The 19529-nt window shown below is 49.6% G+C and overlaps 1 protein-coding gene across 5 annotated transcripts in view; it reads left to right on the top strand.

The window, feature by feature from the left end:
• The window catches only part of Alpl (alkaline phosphatase, biomineralization associated), a 55838-nt gene that overhangs the window by 6899 nt on the left and 29410 nt on the right, over positions 1-19529 (top strand). Inside the window, exons 1-3 of one of the 5 annotated variants that reach the window (XM_047518353.1) lie at positions 2251-2533; positions 9314-9342; positions 10190-10304. The exons of 2 other annotated variants lie outside the window; for them this stretch is intronic. The gene's annotated coding sequence lies outside the window, so the exon portion shown is untranslated. Of the gene's footprint in view, positions 1-2250; positions 2534-9313; positions 9343-10189; positions 10305-19529 lie in introns of those variants that run through there. 2 more of the 5 variants (XM_047518358.1, XM_047518366.1) reach the window with 2 other exon arrangements.

Here is a 19529-nt window from a genome sequence, read left to right as displayed (position 1 = left end):
GTGTGCTCCTCCAGGCAGCCGCTGGCCACTAATTAGACCTGGCACATAGGATGCAGGGCATCCAGCACCAGATGAGACGTGGTGAGTGTGTGGAGTGAGGAAGGGACAGGCCCAGGTGGCCAGCAGCTCAGTGGCACGGTGCCCCTCAGTCTTCTTTCCCTTGCCTGAAGAGTAGCGGGACCCTGTGCTGGACTCTGCTGGAACCCACCTCTGTCCCCGTGGGAGCCTCTGGTGGCAGTATGCACAGCTGGGCCCTCACTCAGGTGGAGGCCGGTTTCTGGGTCTGGTCACTGCCTGGGTTTAAGGAGAGAGACAGGAAGGGGCTGGTTGCAGGTCCTCCTGAGAAGAGTGTGAGCGCCCCTCCCCCATTCGTAGTATCAGTGGTAGAAATAATAATGGTACCGCGTGGAGCAGCGTCCTTAGGCCCCGACGCCTGGCTAGCCGGTGCAGTCACCGCCAGTCCTCCGGAAAGCCCAGGGTTTCAAATGACTCAAGTCTATCGCCTGAGCTCCCCCAGGTGGTAGGTGGTGGCGCTGAGGTTTGAATCCACATCTGTCCAGCTCCAAGCCAGGCCCTGCTGGCCTCCCGGGCCAGGGCGGAGGAGAGCCAGGCTGCACGTGTGCTGTCTTTTGTCACCGTTACCATTTCTCTTTCGTGATGGGGACATTCCTTTGCTGGTGGAAAGCACCCTCCCATTGGCAGGACCTTGGCTAAGCGTGGCCCTACCGCTGAGCAGCACCCCAGCCGAAGCCTTCCCCATCTCTGCGGGGGCAGACTGCAAACGGCACCTCTGTTATTGCAGATTAGAAAATTGGAGTTCAGAGAGGGAGGGTGCAGCCTGAGGATCAACTGTCCTGCCCGTTCCCTGAGCCTTGCTGAGAAGATCGCCAGGGGAGCCCGGGCTGGGTGGGAACCCTGGAGAGCTGACTCTGCTGAGGAGGGTTTGTGTCCCAGATGGACCCGTGCGACCCTGACTGGCACTTCACATGCTCCCAACCTCCGTTTCCAGGCTACGACGGTACTTTTCAGTTTCCAGAGCCATTTCTGGTTTGTGAGCTCACCGAATCCTCAGTCACCTGAGTGTCATCTTCACCGTGCGAGAGGGGAAGCTGAGCCTCAGCAGGCAAGGCCGTGCTGGAGGCAAATTGATGGCAGAACCAGGTCAGGGCCCGGGCCCAGGGACTTCCCCTCAGGGTGTCTCTGCTTTGGTACCTGCTGTTCCCTCCCCTGCGGTGTCCACTCCCTGCCTGCGTGACCACTTGGCATCATGGCTGTTTTTCCTAGATCTTGCTGGGAAATCTTGAGCCGTGTGTAATGTGACCATCCACATGCCGTCCAGCTCAGCTTCCTGGAGGCCTGGGTTCCAGTGTGTAACAGGGTGATGTGTATCTCTCTCTCTCTCACACACACACACACACGCACACACTGAACCCGGGGCACTTAACCACTGAGCCCCAGCCCTTTTTATGTTTTATCTTGACACAGGGTCTCACTCAGTGGCTTAGGGCTTCACTAAGTTGCTGAGGCTGGCTTTGAACTCGTGATCCTCCTCCTCAGCCTCCTGAGCTGCTGGGACACCAACAGGCCCAGCTGTCCCCCAGCTTTGATGCCCTGGCCACCCTCCCCAGCCTCCACTGGTGTCTTCCCCTCACCACCAGAGGCATCAGCTCTTAAATGACTATTCGTGCTTGGTGGCAGGACAAGCCAGCTTGCTGGGCGACAGGTTCCTGCTGGCAGCTCAGGCCTTTGGTCTCCCATGTCACATCTCTGGCTCCTCCTTTGGTCCATTTTGTTTGCAGAGGTCCCCCTGCCCCCGTCTCAGACAACTGTATTTCCTAATAATGATAGTCATGGCTGTCATGTGCTACGTCCTCACAGGCCTGTCCCTTGGTGCAGAGCAGGCACGTCCAACACATTGGTTGAATGGCGCTGGCACAGTGACATCTCACGGGGACTCAGAGCTGTTTGACCTGGGTGCCTCAGTTTCCTCATGTGTCAAATAATAATTCCACGAGGAAGAGGAGTGATTGATATCGATATGTCAATATATATTTGTTTTAAATATCACACATACTTAGACATCGGTTCCTTGCACTTGACTCTCTGAGAGGTCCTTTGTGGTCACAGTCTGTAACAAGTTGCAAATATTTCAACACCTCGCAGGACACTCATGTTTCAAGTAGCCCAAATCAGAAGCCACTCCCCACCACCCTATTCCCGTCACGGGGCCCCGCCCTGCACCTGAGGGGCAGAACGCACAGCAACATTCGGAGGCAAGTCAGGTGGTCATGTTGCCGGAACTGGGACACGTCTCTGAGAATATAGCATGCCCGTCCAGCTTGGAGCGCATGGTAGGTCTTGTGACCGTCATCTGCAGAGCAGGCAGTGATTGAGCCCTGCGTGGGAGCCAGCAGGGGGGAGACCCGACCCAACTGCTGGAGCGAGCCAGCCGGAGCCTCCAGAGAGGGCGGCCCTGAGCGGCCCACGTGTGTTAGATGCGGTCACTCCCTGAACCTCACATCAGCCCTTGGAGGTAGGTGCCGTTGTCATTGTTCCTGCTCACGACGGGGAACCGGGCTTGGCAGTGTGCTCAATTGCCCAGGGAATGGTTCGTCACTGGCGGATCTGGGGTGTGCACCAGGCCACCAGACCATGGCACCTGGCCATGTTGCCACCTCTCAAAACGACCCATGGACCTCCCTGCTGGGCAGTTTCCTGGCACCTCGCTGGGCCTGTCCTTGGCAGGCAGGCTGATGTGAGGGTGCACAGGCACACCGTGCATCCATGGGGTGGAGCTGAGTCTCTCCCTCTCCTCCAGGGCCTCCCCTGTATCTTGGACCCCTTGACGCTGGGCTCAGACAGTTTCCAGGAAGGGAAACCAACCTGACGCCTACCCAGCTTGGGGCATGTGTCTGCTCAATTCCGTGGCATTCAAGGACCACAGCACTGGGTCTACCTCCCCTCCAAGGTGGGGAAGGTCTGCCCAGCTCCCAGGGACACTGTGTGATCCGTCTCGTACAGAGGCAGAGACAAGGTCAGCAGGGTTGCCCAGGGTCCCAGGGTCAGTGGTGGCGGCTCTGGGATTTGAGATCAGAGCCTTGGCGTTTTCTTCCCTGCCTCCCGGGTTGGCTCTGGTTGAGAGGACACCTCTGCCTTGGGGGACTCTGGTCCAGAGGTTCAGGCCCGGCTCCTCCTTAAGCCTTAATATAGTGGTAATAGAATTGTCATTTACTGGAGCCCCATGGACAGTGTGGCCAGCTAAATCAGTGTTCTGTGTCCATTCTCATGTGGTCCTTTGAACCTCCCGGAAGGTGGGTACTGGAACCCATTTGTTTTTTCCTTTTCTTTTTTGGTACCAGAAATTGAAGCCAGGGACATTTAGCCACTGAGTCACATCCCCAGTAGCCTCACTAATTTGCTTAGAGCCTTGTTAAGTTGCTGAGGCTGGCCCTCGAACTGAGATCCTCCTGCTTCAGCCTCTCAAATTGCTGGAATTACAGGACATGCCCAACCAGATTCCCTGCTTTTGCAGGTGAAGAGATACCCTGAGGAAGGGAAGGGACACGTCCCAGGTCATGTAGCTAGCTCACAAGTGGTTAATCCAGAATTGAACCTGGGCAGCGTGGTTCCAGAGTCTGGGCTCATAATCACTTAATAAATATTAGATACATCTCTGCAGGCCAGATGGATAAACTCTTCTTGAACCTGTTGTTTCTCCCGGATCCAGACTTGGTGTGTGTGTGTCGGGGGTGGGGGACAGCAGGAGGACAGCAAATAGCAGGAATGGGCTGCATGACACTCCAGGGAATCATGGAGGCCAGGGCCTCTGAACTGGAGCCCGGAGTTTATCTGGCCCCGTGTGATTCAGGGGAAGGGTAGGGTGGGGAGCGAGGTGGGGAGCGAGGTGGGGGCACAGCGGGGCAGTCCTGGTGTCTCCAGGACCAGGGTCAGGGGGAGGCCAGAGCAATTAGCCTGGCCGAGACTACAGCTCACTCAGAAGCCTTAGCCGGGGATCAGGCCCAGCCTCCGTCCAGGGCTCTGGCTTCACGCCTGACCCTCCTGTGTGTCTATCGCAGGCTTCCAGAGTCTTCCTGGGGTGGGGAGTCTCCGGGTGATGGCTGGAGCGAGAACTTGGCTCTGAAATTTCCTCCTTCATTACCAGCTCCCGGCTGGCCCGCCGGCCCACTTCCCGTCTTGGAGGAAGCATCCTTTCCTCTAGTAGCTGCATGATTTGAATAATCAAGTGTTTCCCGGTGGCCCCTGGCCAAGCAGAGCTCTGCTGTGCGCGGCCTCTGACTCGGAGGAGGCCTGCCAACCTCCTGGTCCTGTGACACACTCCAACCGCCAAGGGCAGGCTGTGGGGAACAGGCCTGGCTCCTTGGCTTTGTGGGACCCGGCCCCAGATGACAGAGGTTTGCCTTGGGCTTTGTCCTGTCACTGCCTGGAGTGGCTCCCCAGGGACGGGGGAGAGGGAGGCACCCCTGTCCCAGGAGATCCCTGCTGGTGGCCTCTCTTGGCAGCTTGCCTGGGTGCCCGCATCTTGGTACCCATGAGGGTGGCGAGCAATGGGGGACAGTCAGGAGAGGGAAGGAAGGAGGGGGACGGGAGGACCTTGGTTCATCCCTCGACACACATCTCTGGTCAGGTGCTGAGCTCACATCAGCAGGCCCTCAAGGGCTTTTGGTACAGGGCAGGGGGTGCCCAACCCACAGACCCACCCAAACCCACAGCAAGAAGGAAAGCGGGAAGGCCATCGACCTCAGCCCTGGGCACGGTGGTCCCAAAGGCTGTCCCCTGGAGCGACGTTCCCTCGTTTCCCCTCAACACATCCTTCTTGAGCCTCATGGGGAGGCAGGTGTAGTGCAGGTGCCAGGGAGGCAGCCGTGAGCACCCGAGGTCCTGGATGCCTGGCGCCTCTTGTCCTGGGAAGGACCAAGACGGGTGGCGGGGTTGTTTCAGGCCGTGATGGACGCTGGAAGGAGACAGGGGCTGTGGAACAGCAGTGGCCTGGCACGGTGGGGCTCCTTCTCCTGGTGTGGGTAGGGACTCTGAGGAGGTGGCCTTGGAGCCAGAGATAGAGAAGGAGGAAGCCAAGCAAAGGTCCCAGGAAGAGTGTTCCAGGCAGGGGAACAGCCAGCACAAAACCCGGGGCAGAGGAGGAGGCACAGGGCAGGGCGGGGCCAGGTGATGTCAGAAAGGTGGGTAGGACCTGCCCGTGCAGGTGGCACCTCCCCTCTGCCGGATGGCCCCTTAAGAGCAGTTTGTGCGGGAAGGGCCGCGGGGTCTGCCGCTCCCACCCACTCCAGGTAGAGAGGGGCTGTTTGGCTTAGTATGCTTCTCTTTTGATTCATATTTCTGATTAGCGTTAGTGTCATATATAGAGCAATGTATGTATATATTTGGGGTTTCTCATTCTCTTGCCTTTTTCGATTAGTGTCTTTTAAATTTTTGCCCCTTACTAGTATTAATACAATATATAGAAAGATATTGTATATAAGGGGCTTCTCACTCCCTTTGCCTTTTTTGATTAGTATTTAAGATTTTATATATATATTTAAAGTATATACCAGTGTTATAAAAGGGCATCATGCCCCACATAAGCTCCTGGACTTGCTTTTTTTATTTCACTCAGTCTCCTATTTCTGAGATTTATCCATATTATTGCATGGATCTGTCATTCATATTTAAATTTTTAAATTTCTTTTTTTATCGGTGCACAGCAGTTATGCAGAAGTTTCTTTGTGGCATGTTCGTGCATACATGTAAAGATAATTTGTCCAGGCATGGTGACACATGCCTGTAATACCAGCACCTCTGGAGGCTGAGGCAGGGATTAGTTTAAGGCCAACCTCAGCAACTTAGTGAGGCTCTGCCTCAAAATAAAAAAAATTAATAAAAAGGGGCTGGGGATATAACTCAGTGGTGGAGCTCCCCTGGGTTCAACTCCTGGCACTCAAAAAGCAAAACTCCAAATCCCACAATCTAATTTGTTCAATTTTACTCCCCAGTACTTCCCCTGCCTGCCCCCTTCTGTCCCCAAGCCACTTCCTCTACCCTGCTAGTCTCCCTTCTAATGTCACGGAACCCCTTCTGTAAATGACCTACTTCTTCTTCTTGCTTCCACACATGAGAGGAAATATACAATACTTTTTTCTGAGTCTGATTTATTTTGCTCAAAATTACAGTCTCCGGTTCCATCCATTTCTCCGCAAGTGACAATTTCACTCTCTATGGCTGAGCGAAGGGCCACTGTGTCCCTGCACCTCGTTTTCCTCATGCCTTCGTCTGTAGACAGTCTCCTCGGCTGATTCCATAGCTTCGCTATCGTGAATTGTGCTGCAACAGATCTGGGGGTGCGTCTCTCTAAAATAGGCCAATTCTTTGGCAAGAGAGGTCTAGTTGCAGCAGAGAGGAGATCCATTTTTAGCTTTTTGAGGAAGCTCCATGCTGATTTCCATAGGGGTGACGCTAATTTACATTTCCACCCACGTATCCAGGAGTGCCCTTTTCCCGAGTCTTTGCCAGCACTTACTGCTATTTGGATTCTTGATGCTTTCCATTCTAACGGAAATACAATGGGGTCTTGGCGTAGCTTTGATTTGCATCCTCCTGTGGCTCAAGACCTTGAGATTTTTCCCATAATTTTTGGCTTTTTGTGCTTCTTCTTTTGAGAAGTGTCCATTCAGTTCCCTTACTGATTGGGGTTATTTGTTTTGTAATGTTGAATTTCCACTTGTTGAACAGGCTGTCTTTTCTCTGATGTATATTGTTTTTTGACACCCTTGTCAAGCAAGAATCAGATGACTGTAGCTGTGCAGGTTGTCTGTGTCTTCTATTCTGTTCCATTGGTTTATGTGTCTGTTTTTATGCCAGTGCCATGCAGGTTTAGTGACTATAGCTCTGTAGTATAATTTGAAATTAGTGATACTCCAGCATTGCTCTCTGCTCTGAATTGATTTGACTATTCTGGGTCTTTTGTTTCTCCACATAAAATTTAAGATTTTTATTTTCAGTTCTGTGAAGAATGTCATTGGTATTGTAGTGGGGATTGCATTGAATCTGTACATTGCTTTTGGTAATATAACGATTTTAAATATTAGTTCTACTTATCCATGAACATGGGAGGTCTTTCCATCTTCTAGTGTCTTCTTCAATTTCTTTCTTTTACAGTTTTCATTGTAGAGGCCTTTCGCCTCTTTAGTTAGGTTTATGTAATTCATTTCTTTATCACTGTATAATATTCTACTGGATACTATTCTATACTTCTTTTTTGTTTTTTCCAGTGCTGGGGATAGAACCCAGTGCTTTATGCATCCTAGGCAAGTGCTCTACCACTGAGTTCCACCTCCATTTATTTATTATCTTCTTGGTGGCATTGGCTTTCAGATTTTTTGGAAGTGTGAAAAAGGTGCTTATAAACATCCATGCACATACTTCCTCATACTTGACCATAGGAATTTTCTCGTAATATGTACCTGGGAGTGGAACTGTTGGGTCATAAGATATGTGAAAGTTTGTTCAGTGTTCCAAGATAAGACCAAATCATTTTCCAGAACAATCTTGCCAGTGAACACTCCTACCAGGAATGCACACGACATTCTGTTTCTGTGTCTTCTGCAGCACACGTTGTCAGACTGCTTACATTTTCCCAGTCAAATGAGTGTAGTGCTTTCTCACTGTAGACAGGAGATGTGGCTCCTGGTCACCTCTGAGGGTGAACAAGTGTGGATGAGTGTGTGCAAGCCCTCTTTTAAAATGCGTTTTGGCCCATTTTTCTGTTTGTCCTTTTGTTTTCTTTTTTGTTTTCTTTTCCCAAATCTGTTGCTTATTGCTTTGTAAGAGTTCTTTATAGTTCTGAGTCATTATGTTTCGGGTAAGCTAAAAGTCTAAAATCTAATGTAGTCTCATTTAGCACATTTTTGTTTAATAATCAGTGCTTTCTAAGTCTTCTTTAAGGAAGTTTGCCTTCCTTACTTCAAGGTCAGGGAGCTGTTCACCCATAGTTTCCAATAAATGTTCTTTTTAAAAAATTTTTTGGGAGCTGGGGAGATAGCTCAGTTGGTAGAGTACTTGCCTTGCAAGCACAAGGCCCTGGGATTGATCCCCAGCACCCAAAAAAGAAAAAAAAAATTTTTTGTAGTTGTAGATGGATAGCACGACTTTGTTTTGTATTCTTAGTTTTAATCAGTGGTAAGGATTGAACCCAGGCAAGCGCCCGGCCCCCCAGTAAATGTTGTAATGTTTTGTTTTTCACATGTAGACCTTGAGCCATGCCTTGTTGATTTTGTGTATGGTATAAGGCAGGGATCCAATTTGATTTTTTCCATGTATACAACCGTTTTTTCTTTTGTTTTTATAAATATATAAAAATGCAATTGACTTCTTAATTTTGAGCTTATCAAACTAATTTTCTAAACTATTTCCAATTCTTGGGTGTAGACTCTAGGTGATCAGTTGCAATTAATGTTAGTTTTCATTTTTAAAAAATCTTTATTCTTTTAACCTTTACCTTTTTGCATGTGTACAATGTTAAATGAAATGGTGGGACTAAGGTTTTTTTGTTTTGTTTTGGTTTGGTTTTTGGTACTGGGATTGAACTCAGGGGTGCTTGACCACTGAGCCACATCCCTAACCCTATTTTGTATTTTATTTAGAGACAGGGTCTCACTGAGTTGTTTAGGGCCTTGCTAAATTGCTGAGGCTGACTTTGAACTCAGGATCCTCCTGCCTCAGCCTCCCGAGCCATTGGGATCACAGGCGTGCATCACTGCACCCAACTGGGACTAAATATTTTTGCCTTATTTCGTTTTGCAGGGAATGTCCTAATGTTCCCCTTTTGGATGTGGGAGACTGGAAGCTCTCTTTTATTCATAATGAGAGCTTTCTAAAAAAATTTGTATGTAAATATATTAAATGCTTTTTAAAATGCTTTTAAAAAGCATCTTGAGGTGTTTAGTTTTTCTCTTTTAATCTGTTAATGTGGCTAATTACATAATAGACTTTCCAATATTAAACCTTGCACTCTGCATTCCTGGGATAAACCTAAACTGCAATTATGCACATATTTGGTATGTTCTCATAATATCTTATCTAGAATGGTTACATCAATTTATAATCTTCTGGCTTTGGTATTGCATTTATAACGGCCTCTTAGACTTAGATGGTGATTTTTTGTTTACTGTCCTTTGAAAATGTTTGGGTAAAACTGAGATAATGTGTTTCTTGAAGTCTGATAGAATTTACTTATAAAATTGCTTTAGCCTGTTTTCTTTGTGGAAAGATTTTTAACTACTGTTTCAATTTCTTTATTCAGGTTCTTTATGTCTTCTTGAGTCAGTTTTGGTAAGTTATGTTTTTAGGCATATATTCATTTAATCTTTATAATTTATTAGCATAAGGTTGTTTATAGCATTTTTTCACTGTGTTCCTCTTTTCCACAATAAAGTGTCTCCTCTCTCTCTTTTAATCTTGCCACAGGTTTATTGACCTTTTAAAGATACCAACTTGTGACTTTGATCTTCTCAACTGAGTCGTTTTTCATTCTGCTTTTTGATTTCTGCTCTTTATAATCTCTCTATTTTCTTTGGTCCCCACCCCACCCCGCCTAACTTCCTAAGCCTGACACTTACCTCATTAACCTTGAGCCTTTCTTTGCGGTATTACACAATATTTGATATGTAGTGTTTTTATTATCATTCAGTTCTAAGTAATTTAAAATTTCTACTATGACTTTGCTTTGATCCATGAATTACTTAGGATGTTTGTCATTTCTAAGGATATGAGTAATTACTTGCCCTTTGCAAAACTTAACTTCTAACTTCTAACAATCTGGTCTCAGAATGTGGACTCTATGCAAACCTGTTATTTGAAATCTGAGGCTTCCTTTATGGCCTGGTATGTGATCAAATTTTAAAATGTTTTGAATATTCCTGCAAAGAAGGTGTGTTTGTGTATGCTTTTATTTCAATTTTTCTGTTTCACTCTGAAGTTTTATTACTTTCAGAAAATTATCTGTGACTTTTTTTTTTTTTTTTTTTTTTTTTTTTTTTGTGGTGCTGGGGATTGAACCCAGGGCCTTGTGCTTGCAAGGCAAGCACTCTGGCAACTGAACTATCTCCCCAGCCCCTGTGACTTTTTCCTGCAAGGTCAAAATATATTTCCTCTACGCTCAAATCTCCTCCTCCTCTAGCCTCCAGCTCTTCACCGGCGTGCCCTGCAGCCCCCGTGATATCACAGCACATGTACCCAGATGTTTGGTCCTGACGTGTTAAAGGAAGGTGCAGCATCTGTTTTCGCTCTTTTCTGTGAGTAGATCTCCACGACTAGGGAGAAGCACAGGAAACAGGGTTAGACAAATGCATACTTGTGTTTATTAGTTAGACCCAAAGCTTGTTTTAAAAACAAAAAATTAAACTTTACTCAGTCTGTAGATTCTTCAGTACCAGCTGCGGATTTTGTTGCTATTACTTAAATATTGCCTACAAAAAAAAAAAAAAAGCTGTGTTTGTGAGCACAGTTGTTATTTTGTGCAAATCTGAGCCCTTGAATGGTGTGACTTTTACTGTCCTGTACAGTTTGGATGACAGTTTAGCTGGCTATAAAATTCCCAGTTCAACATTTCTTTCCCCTCTGGTACCTGGGTCGATTCAGTTTGATGTGTATTCCTTTTGTAAGTGATCTGTTTTGTCCAGACTGTCAGAATGGTCTGGTTATCTTTTGGTAGTCACTGGGATATGTCTGAGTGGGGGTTTTCCTTATTTGTCCTGCCTGGTGTATTTTGTTGTCTCATCTTTCTGTAGTTCTAAGGTCACCTTCACTGTGTCTTCAAATAGCTCCCCTCTTGATTTCTGGTCTTTTCCGGGACCTCCTATTTTCTCAGCGTTGGCACTTATACTTGCCTCTTTTTCTGGTTTTGGTGGAGATGTGATTCCACACAGGAAAATCCACAGATCTGACATGTTCAATTGAATGCATTTTGACAAAAGTACATTATCTCATAACTCTGATTCCCAAGCAAGATTTTTAAAAATCATTTCCACCACCCAGCAAGCTGCCTCCCGCCTCTTTCCTGCCTCCTGAAGGCACATCACGCTGACTCCTTTGCCATAGGTTAGACCCATCTTTTCTAGAGTTTCATGTGAACGAAATCACATGGCATACACTCTCATGCCCAGATTCTTTCATTTATCCTGTCTCTTTTTTAAAATCTGTTCCGGGAGCAAGCCCAGCATACACACGCTCCGCACACGCTCTACCACTGAGCTTTGCCCTCTGCCCAGCTCCTCATGTTCTGACTCTATCTCTATGGCGGCATCCGAGCCCAGCCTCCTCAGTGCCAAGTCCTGCTTCATATCTCAGGGTACCATTCATCTGCCGTGGACACTTAAACTTTCCAGTTTGGAGTATCACAAAGAAAACACCCTTGAACACTTATGTATAAATCTTTTTGTGCGCACACACACACACACACACACACACACACACACACACACACATTTTTTGAGCAAATACTTAAGAGTGGAAGTGCTGGGTGGATTGTGATGTGTGTTTAAGAGTCCACTTCCTGAGAACCTACCAGACTCTCTTCCAAAGTGTTGATACTCTTGTCCACTCCCAGGACCAATCTACGTGGTACTTCTGAAATTTTCTACATTCTCATAAATGTCTGGTTTCGTCCGTCATTCGGACCTGGTCTTCGTCATTCCTGTGGGTGTGAAATGGGTTCATTTGGGGCTGGGCTTGTGGCTTGGTGGCAGAGCGCTTGCCTAGTCCATGTGAGGCACTGGATTTGATCCTGAACACCACATAAAAATAAATAAATTAAATAAAGGTATTGTCCATCTACAACAAAAAATAAAAAAATAGAAAAAATGGGTTCAGTTGCTATTTACCACGTGAGTAATGATGTTGAGCGCCTTTCCATGAGCTTATTGGTCATTTGCATATTTTCTTTTTGGCGTTCTGTCTGCTCACTGGGGAAGAGGATTGTTAATCATTTCGTTGCCAACTTTAGGGAGTTGTTTATTTACTGGATACAAGTTCTCTGTCTTTGTCAGCTGTATGAACTGGCACTATACTGGTACTATTTTTATACCATTATATTTCTTTTCTATTCAATTTCCTTCTTTCTTTCTTTCTCTTTTTTTGTACTTCTTTTTTTGTACTTCTTTCTATTCAATTTCCTTCTTTCTTTCTTTCTCTTTTTTTGTAGGACGCAGGGACACTCAACCACTGAACCACATCCCCAGTCCTATTTTGTATTTTTTTGTTTAAAGACAGGGTCTCACTGAGTTCCTTAGAGCCTGGCTATTGCTGAGGCCGGCTTTGAACCTGAGATCCTCCTGCCTCAGCCTCCCAGGCAGCTGGGATTTCAGGCCTGTGGCACCGCATCTGGCTCTGTTCAGTTTCTTAGTGATATCTTTCAATGAAAGGTTGTTTTCCCCCCAACACTGGGATTGAACCCAGTTGGGGCTTTACCACTGAGCCATGTCCTCAGCATTCCCAGTCCTTTTTAATTTATTTTCAGACAAGGTCTCCCTGAGTTGCTGAGTCTGACCTTGAACTTGTGATTCTCCTGCTTCAGCCTCCCGAGTCGCTGGGATTATAGGCGTGTGCCCCTGCACCTGGCTTCTAGAATTAGGTTGATGATCCATCTCAAATTAATACAGGCGTTTGAACTGATGCTTTTTAAACCCTTCCTTCTTTTTCTGTTTCTGAAGCCTTGTCGGCTCTCTGCTTCTCTCTGGGAAGAGTTGCCCCGACTTTCCTTGTTGAGGTTGCCTGTGTCCTTGGGCAGCACCTGGATCCGCTCTATAATTTATTCTACCCACTGTGTTGGCTATTTCAATCGCTTGTTCATGTAAATATTTCCTCTGTGTTAAGTTCTCGTGGTCAGTTCTTGTTGCTAATACCTTTCTTCTTCCCTTCGTGTGTTCCCAAGGCTTATTTAGAATTCTCAGTCCGTCTGTTCTCAGGCGCCTGGTTCCAGAGGCTTCTCTTGTGTCCTTGGTGTCCTGCTCCTTAACCTGGGAGCTCGCTCCTCAGGGTCCAGTTGTCTGGTGTGTTGCCTTGCGGTGGACCAGCCTGACCCTCTCTCCCAGCCCAGCAAGCCCGAGGAGAGGACAGGGCCAGGCCAGTGACACTGGCCTCAGGAACGCGGGCTCCTCATGGGGTTGACCTCACTGTCCCCACGCCAGGTGGCCAACGCCATAGGACTGGGCCTCCCTTCATCCCCCAGGGAGCAGTAGCGAGGAGATGGAGCTGTCCACTCAGGTCCAGCCTCAGGCAGGGAACGGTGACTGTGGAGGCCTCTCGGTCCCTCTTGATTCCTGTGTCCCATGTCACCTGCTCTGCCTTGCTGATTTTACCCCCGCAGACCCTTGTCCATCTGCCTGGGCTGTTGATTTCCAAGTGAGGGGCCCTGATCTTGGATTCCTGGGACACTGAGGTGGCAGGGACCTGGAGAGGGCAAATGAGACGAGAGGAAGACTCAAACCCTGTTTTCCTTTCTGGAATGTTCTCCAGCACCCTAAGAGCACACCCTGCCTTTTCTCCCTCCCTCCACACACGGTCCGAAAGCCCCTGCCTCTCCCAGGGAGGCTGCGTCCTCATCAGTGCCTGGGTTTCCTGACGTTTTGCTGGAGGGTTGCTCCGTTGACTTGGGAGGTAGGGCGGGGAAGCCACAGTCTTCCTCACTGGTTTAAGAGCAAGGCGCCCCGCCCCACCGCCTGCCAGAACACAGTGACTTCTGAATACAAGCCACAGCTGGATCAGGCGCACCCGGCAGCCAATAGGCCCAGAACAGGCGGACCTGGGCCTGTATTGTAACTGATTGCTTGGTTATTTTGTGGCGTTGGGAATTGAACTCAGGGCCTTGCACACGGTGGGCAAGAACCCCACCACTCCGTGACACCTCTGGCCAAACCTAGAAGGTGAAGTAAACATTAGGAGCATGCTAAAGAAATAAGGAAAGACTCGCGCATCAGAGAGCAGAGTGAGAAGAAAAGAAAAGAGGCCCGTGGAACCGTGCAGTATGAGAGCCAGCCTCCTGCCCCAGCCCCGGCATGTTCCAAATAGCTCAGGGTTCTCCAAAAAGAACTTTCTGGGTCTTCGCATGGCTGGTCTCACTGTTGCCTCTCCACTTCTGTTGAGAAACTTCCAGCACTTCCGGAAGTCTTCTTCTCTGATGGCACCCGGAGGCCAAGGTGACACTCAGTGGTGGTGTAGGGCTCTGGAGTCAGAAAACCCAGACGCTAATGTCCTGTGTGACTGGGGCCAGGTCATGTGACCTCTCTGGTCGTCAGGTTCCTCCCAGGGCCAGGGGGCCAATGAGGATATTGGGCTAGGTTATTCCCAGGGTTTCCTTCCCCTTGATGAGTTGGTACCATGGTTGTGAGCGCAGGTTCCGGCATGGGGCTGCCCTGCACCCCTCTTGGGTTAGCTCCCACTGCCACAGGACACTGAGCAGTCATTTCAGTCCAAAGCTTCCACCGATGTACCCTAGCAGGGTGGTTAAGGACTTGAGCTGCGCGTGGTGGGGCACACCTGTCATCCCAGCGGCTCGGGAGGCTGAGGCAGGAGGATCTCGAGTTCCAAGCCAGCTTCAGCAACCGTGAGGTGCTAAACAACTTAAGTGAGACCCTGTCTCGAAATAAAATACAAAGTAGGGCTGGGGATGGGGCTCAGTGGTAGAGCAAGCACCCTTGGGTTCAAAAGAACGTGAACATGGACAGTTTGGACTCATGATCCCAGCTCTGCTGCATGCCTGTTGTGTGACCTTAGATAAGTTACTTAACCTCTCTGTGCTTTTTTCCTTCTTTGCTAAATGAGGATGATACTAAGAGTAGCTACCTTAAAGTGGAGACTACTGCTGGGCTCCGCTGGTGCAGAACGCGACCATTTGGTGCCATGAATTTCTTTATTTTTCCTTGACACTAGGGATGGAACCAGGGCTGCTGTACCACTGAGCTAGGCTTTTTTATTTTTCATCTGGAGTCAGGTCCTCGCTAAATTGCCCAGGCTGACCTTGAATTTGCAATTCTCTTGCTTCCGTTGGGTACTGCAGGAGGGCAGCCAGGACTAGTCAGCCAGCCAGGGCGCGTCGCGCAGCCCGAGAAACTCTGGTGCTAAGTGCCCTCTAGATGCGCGCTGTCTGGTTGTATCTCGTCCCGATCCTCTGCCAGCATCCGATCTGCATGGTGGGATGACTCACCCTGTTTCATAGATAAGGAACCTGAAGCTCCGGACAAGTCACTTTCAAAACTGCAGGGCCAGGACGTCACCCAGGTTCCCTCCTCCAAGCCTCCTCTTTCCACCAGGCTGCAGTGTTGGGAGATTAGAGCGGGCGTGGGGACTCCCAGAGGCTGCAGATGGGAGAGCGCGGGGAGACTCCCCTGCTGGCCGACCTGGCCTCCTGCAAGCTGGCTTTGTAGGCCACGTGCAAACGTGGCTTCAGCAGGGACACAGTTAAATGAGGAGGCAGAACAAGGGTGGGAGGGGCAGGGGACTTGGGATGGAGAGCACAGGGGCTCGGGGACAGGGAGGAGGACACCAGAGGACACCAGCCAGCAGAGAGAACTGAGCCTCCCCAAGCGCAGGGCTTAAGCCTGGGGTCTCGAGGGTGGGCCGGCCACCAGGCAGCTGGGGGGTGCAGCCCCTTGCCACGTGCGGGCCTGGGCTTCACCTCTTGGAGCCTCGGTTTCCTCATCTGCAAACGGGCTGCTGCTCCCACCCGGGAGAGAGGGGAGAGGGCACGTGGTGGGCAGGCAGCCCTGGCCGAGGATCCCAGGTGTCCAGCTGGCTCGGTGAGCACGAGTGGACTTGAGAGTGACCCGACCTCAGTTTCCTTCTCCGGGGTTTAGAATCTGGTTCTCAGCTGCCTGGGATTACTTACTGCGAAGACAACAATGAGATATTGTTTTGGTGAGACCTTCTCGGACTTCGATAAAACTGCAAACGCCTCTGTTCTCCGTCTCTCTCCATGGCACCCGCCACCGCCTGGCATCCGCTGGATCTGGTTCATCTCCTTGTTTGTTCATCCCGCCAGCTGGGACTCGGGTTGCTTTGTTCAGCACCTAGAACAGCGCCTGGCATACAGTAGCTGCTCAATAAACAGCAATCCAAGACCGTTGGTCAGATAACATCTAGGGAAGGCCCCGGGCATAGCGGGTGCTGACTCAGTGCCAACTGTACCTCAGAGAGGCCCGGCAGAGGCGTGCGGGGCCGGCGTGGCTTGCTTGGTGAGAAAGGCTGTCCGGGAGGGCACTGGGCCCTGATCTCGGGGTGTGCTGGGCTTCCTCTGCGGCCACTCCTGTGGAGAGCAGAGGCGACAGAGCTGGGGTTCCTCAAGGAGGTGAGACCCGGGGCCTGCGTGAAGCTCACGCCACATGGCTGTTCTGGTTAGATGTGAGGTGTCCCTCGAGGGCGCGCGTGTGACGATGCAGGTATTTTCAGAGGTGCAGTGAGTGGGTCTGAGCGCCTCAAGCCAATCAGTGGCTTAATCTACCGGCCAGGATTACTGTGCAGTTCCGGGGGCAGGTGGCTGCCGGAGGTGGGTCTCGGGGGCCTGCCTTCCGGTGTTGTCCCTGGGGAGCACGACCCATTCTCCACTTCCTGGTGCCAAGTCCCCGAGCTGCTCTCCTCTGCCAGACGCTCCGCCCTGAGTCCAGACTCGGGCCCAGAGCAGTGGAGTTGCTGCCTCGGGACTCAGGCCTCCGGAACCGCGGGCCAAGGGAACCTCTCCTCTGCGTTGTTCTCGACGGGCCTTTGGTCACGGGAAGGGACATCTGATTGGAACAGCGGCTGTCCCACTTCCTTGACCTTGGGGGGCCACCCCTCTGGGGCTCCTCAGTGGAACAAACTGTCTCAAAAGGTGACAGTCTAGTCCCACTTCTGCCACCAAGTGGCTAGGAGAAGAACTGAAGAAGAGCCAGCAGATCTGGCGCCTGGCCTGGCCCTGCCCGCAAGCCACCTACCTCCCTGCTGCTCCATTTCCTTGAAAGCAAGTGTATACAGTGGTGTCCCCCTATGGTGACCTCCTGGAGCTGCTGTTAAGACTCAGTAAAAATGTGAATGAGGACCATGTCACTACACAGACCTAGAACACAGAGCCTGCACCTGCAGCCCCCAGCATGGGCCAGGCACGTGGGAGACACAGGGAGCTGTTGGTCACAGAGTTGTTGGACCAGACTGATGAGGACCTTCTGAAAGGACGGTTTTGTGCACGGAGCAGGGCCGCTGAGCAAATCCCACCCCAGAGTCTCATCACGGCAAATTTCACCCAGGATTCTCTTATAATTCTATAAATTCCAAGTAGAAAACTACTTGTATTGAGCTGGGCTCTTCTATCACATACCTGAACCTTCTCAATTCACCTTTAGTTTGTTTGCCAGATTTTTCCTTTGGTAGAAACAGTTGACTGAATATGAATGACTTAGTGTGGTGGTTTACGATGTAAAGGGCTTAGAAATCTAGCTGAACCAAGTTCTGAGCTCAGAGACTGTGTTCCTAGTAATGGAAAAGCCAAGGCAAACAGTGAGGGGAATTAATTGTAACCAGGATGTTCAGAGGTGAGCTTCAGGCATGGCTGCATCCAGGAATCCAAGTAGTATTATGAAAAACAAACTTGGCATCTCTCTATTCTGCCTTCTGAGTCATTGTTCATCTGGGTCCTCACAGTGCCCTTCCCCACCACTTCACACTCTCGTGACACACCATCCTGGTGGAGAAGTGTCTTCCAGCTTGTGCCAGTCAGGGCCCACCTGCACGCAGGGGTGGAACTAATCCCACCCAAACCAGGCCAAAAGGGGGAAGGGTTGCTTCTCAAGAAAACTGTGGTATTGCTAGGAAGGGAAATGGATTCTGTGTGGCCCAGAATGACAGCAGATATCCTACAGTCCTCAGAGAGGAAGCAGGGGAGAGCACCACACTTCAGTTTGCTGAGTTCCTTCCCTTGTTTATGGTTTAGACATGAGGCGTCCCCCAAAGCTCGGCGGGGGGGGGGAATGTGAGAACGTTCAGAGGTGAAATGGTTGGGTTATGAGAACCTTGACCCAATCAGTGAATTAATCCCCTGATGGTAACTGAAGGCAGGTAGGGTGGTCTGGAGGAGGTGAGCATTGGGGGTGTGGCTTTGTATCTGGAAGGTGGAAGCTCTCTCTCTCTCTCTCTCTTTCTCTCTCTCTGCTTCATGACTATCATCCTGAGCTGCTTCCCTCCACACTCTTCTACCATGATTGTTCTGCCTCACTTTGAGCCCTGAGGAATGGAGCTGGCTGTCTATGAACTGAGACCTCTGAAACCATGAGCCCCTAAATAGACTTTTCCTCCTCTAATTGTTCTTGTCAGGTTTTTTAGTCAAAGCAGCAAATAAGCTGACTAAAACATATTGGTACCAGGAGCAGGGTTGTTGCTGTGACTAACCTGACAGTGTGGTTCAGAATTTTTGGCACTTTTTGGAATCTGTGGGAGGAGCTTTGGAAAGCTGAGTGACGTGAGCTAGAAGAGCCTTAGATTGTTGTAAGTGGACCTTAGTGGGTGTTTCTGGTGGAAGCTAACAAGACCAGAATGCCAATAGGACTGAGGACAGTAAAGACTGGGCTCATGAGGTTTTACACTAGACTAGAGTCCATTACATGTTATGTTCTGGCCGAGAAGTTGTCTGCGTTTTGCCCATGTCCTGAGACTTTTTGGTGAAGTTGATTTTAAAAGTTATGAACTTCTTAATCTGTTGGAAGAAATTTCTAAGTGGCATAATATTCAGGCAGTGGCAAGGGTATTGTTGAAATCTTTTTTTTTTTTTTTTTTTTTTTGGTACTGGGGATCAAACTCAGAGGCCCTTAACCACTGAGCCCCGGCCCCAACCCTTTTTTGTATTTTATTTTGAGACAGGGTCTCAAATTAGTTGCTTAGGGCCTCACTTAATTTCTGAGGCTGGCTTTGAACTCATGATTCTCCTGCCTCAGCCTCCCAAGCCACTGGGATTGCAGGCAGGCACCACTGTGACCAGCACTGGAGGCTTTTAGCCAAGTTTATGGTGATATTCAGGAGCAAAAAGCAGAGCAGAAAGATTTGACAAACCTGAACTTGAAAGGCTGGAGTAAAACAGGGGCTAAGAAAGTTGCAGCTGTTAAAGACATCGTCACCTCTAAAGAAATGCTGCAGACTGAGCCCAGCGACCATAAGAAGGATGACTTGAGGGCATCTCAGGAACTGGCGGGACCACACCCTTCTCAGGCTCAAGGGTGTAAAAGGAAAAAATTCCCTTGAGAAGAGACCAGCGGGGCACTCTTCTCGCACTGGGTGGCCTAGGAAGTGGTTTCACCATCTCAGCCTCCCAGGCCCTCAGAGGCTGCTGTAGCTGTGATCTTGGGAGGCTTGGCAACAGCTTGAGATGGTGGCAGACCTTGGTGTCAACCACGTGGGGCTGGTTCTGCAGGAATGCAGGACACTGGAGTTAGGGGGTCACGGAGGCTTCCACCAAGATTTCAAAGGAAGGCCTGGGAGGCCAGGCAAGGTGCAGCAGGGTCAGA

Source organism: Sciurus carolinensis, chromosome 1 (assembly GCF_902686445.1).
Source record: "Sciurus carolinensis chromosome 1, mSciCar1.2, whole genome shotgun sequence".
NCBI classification, from domain to species: Eukaryota; Metazoa; Chordata; class Mammalia; order Rodentia; family Sciuridae; genus Sciurus; species Sciurus carolinensis.
Note: the sequence above shows the minus strand (reverse complement) of the source record. Positions and strands in the feature narration are given on the sequence as shown.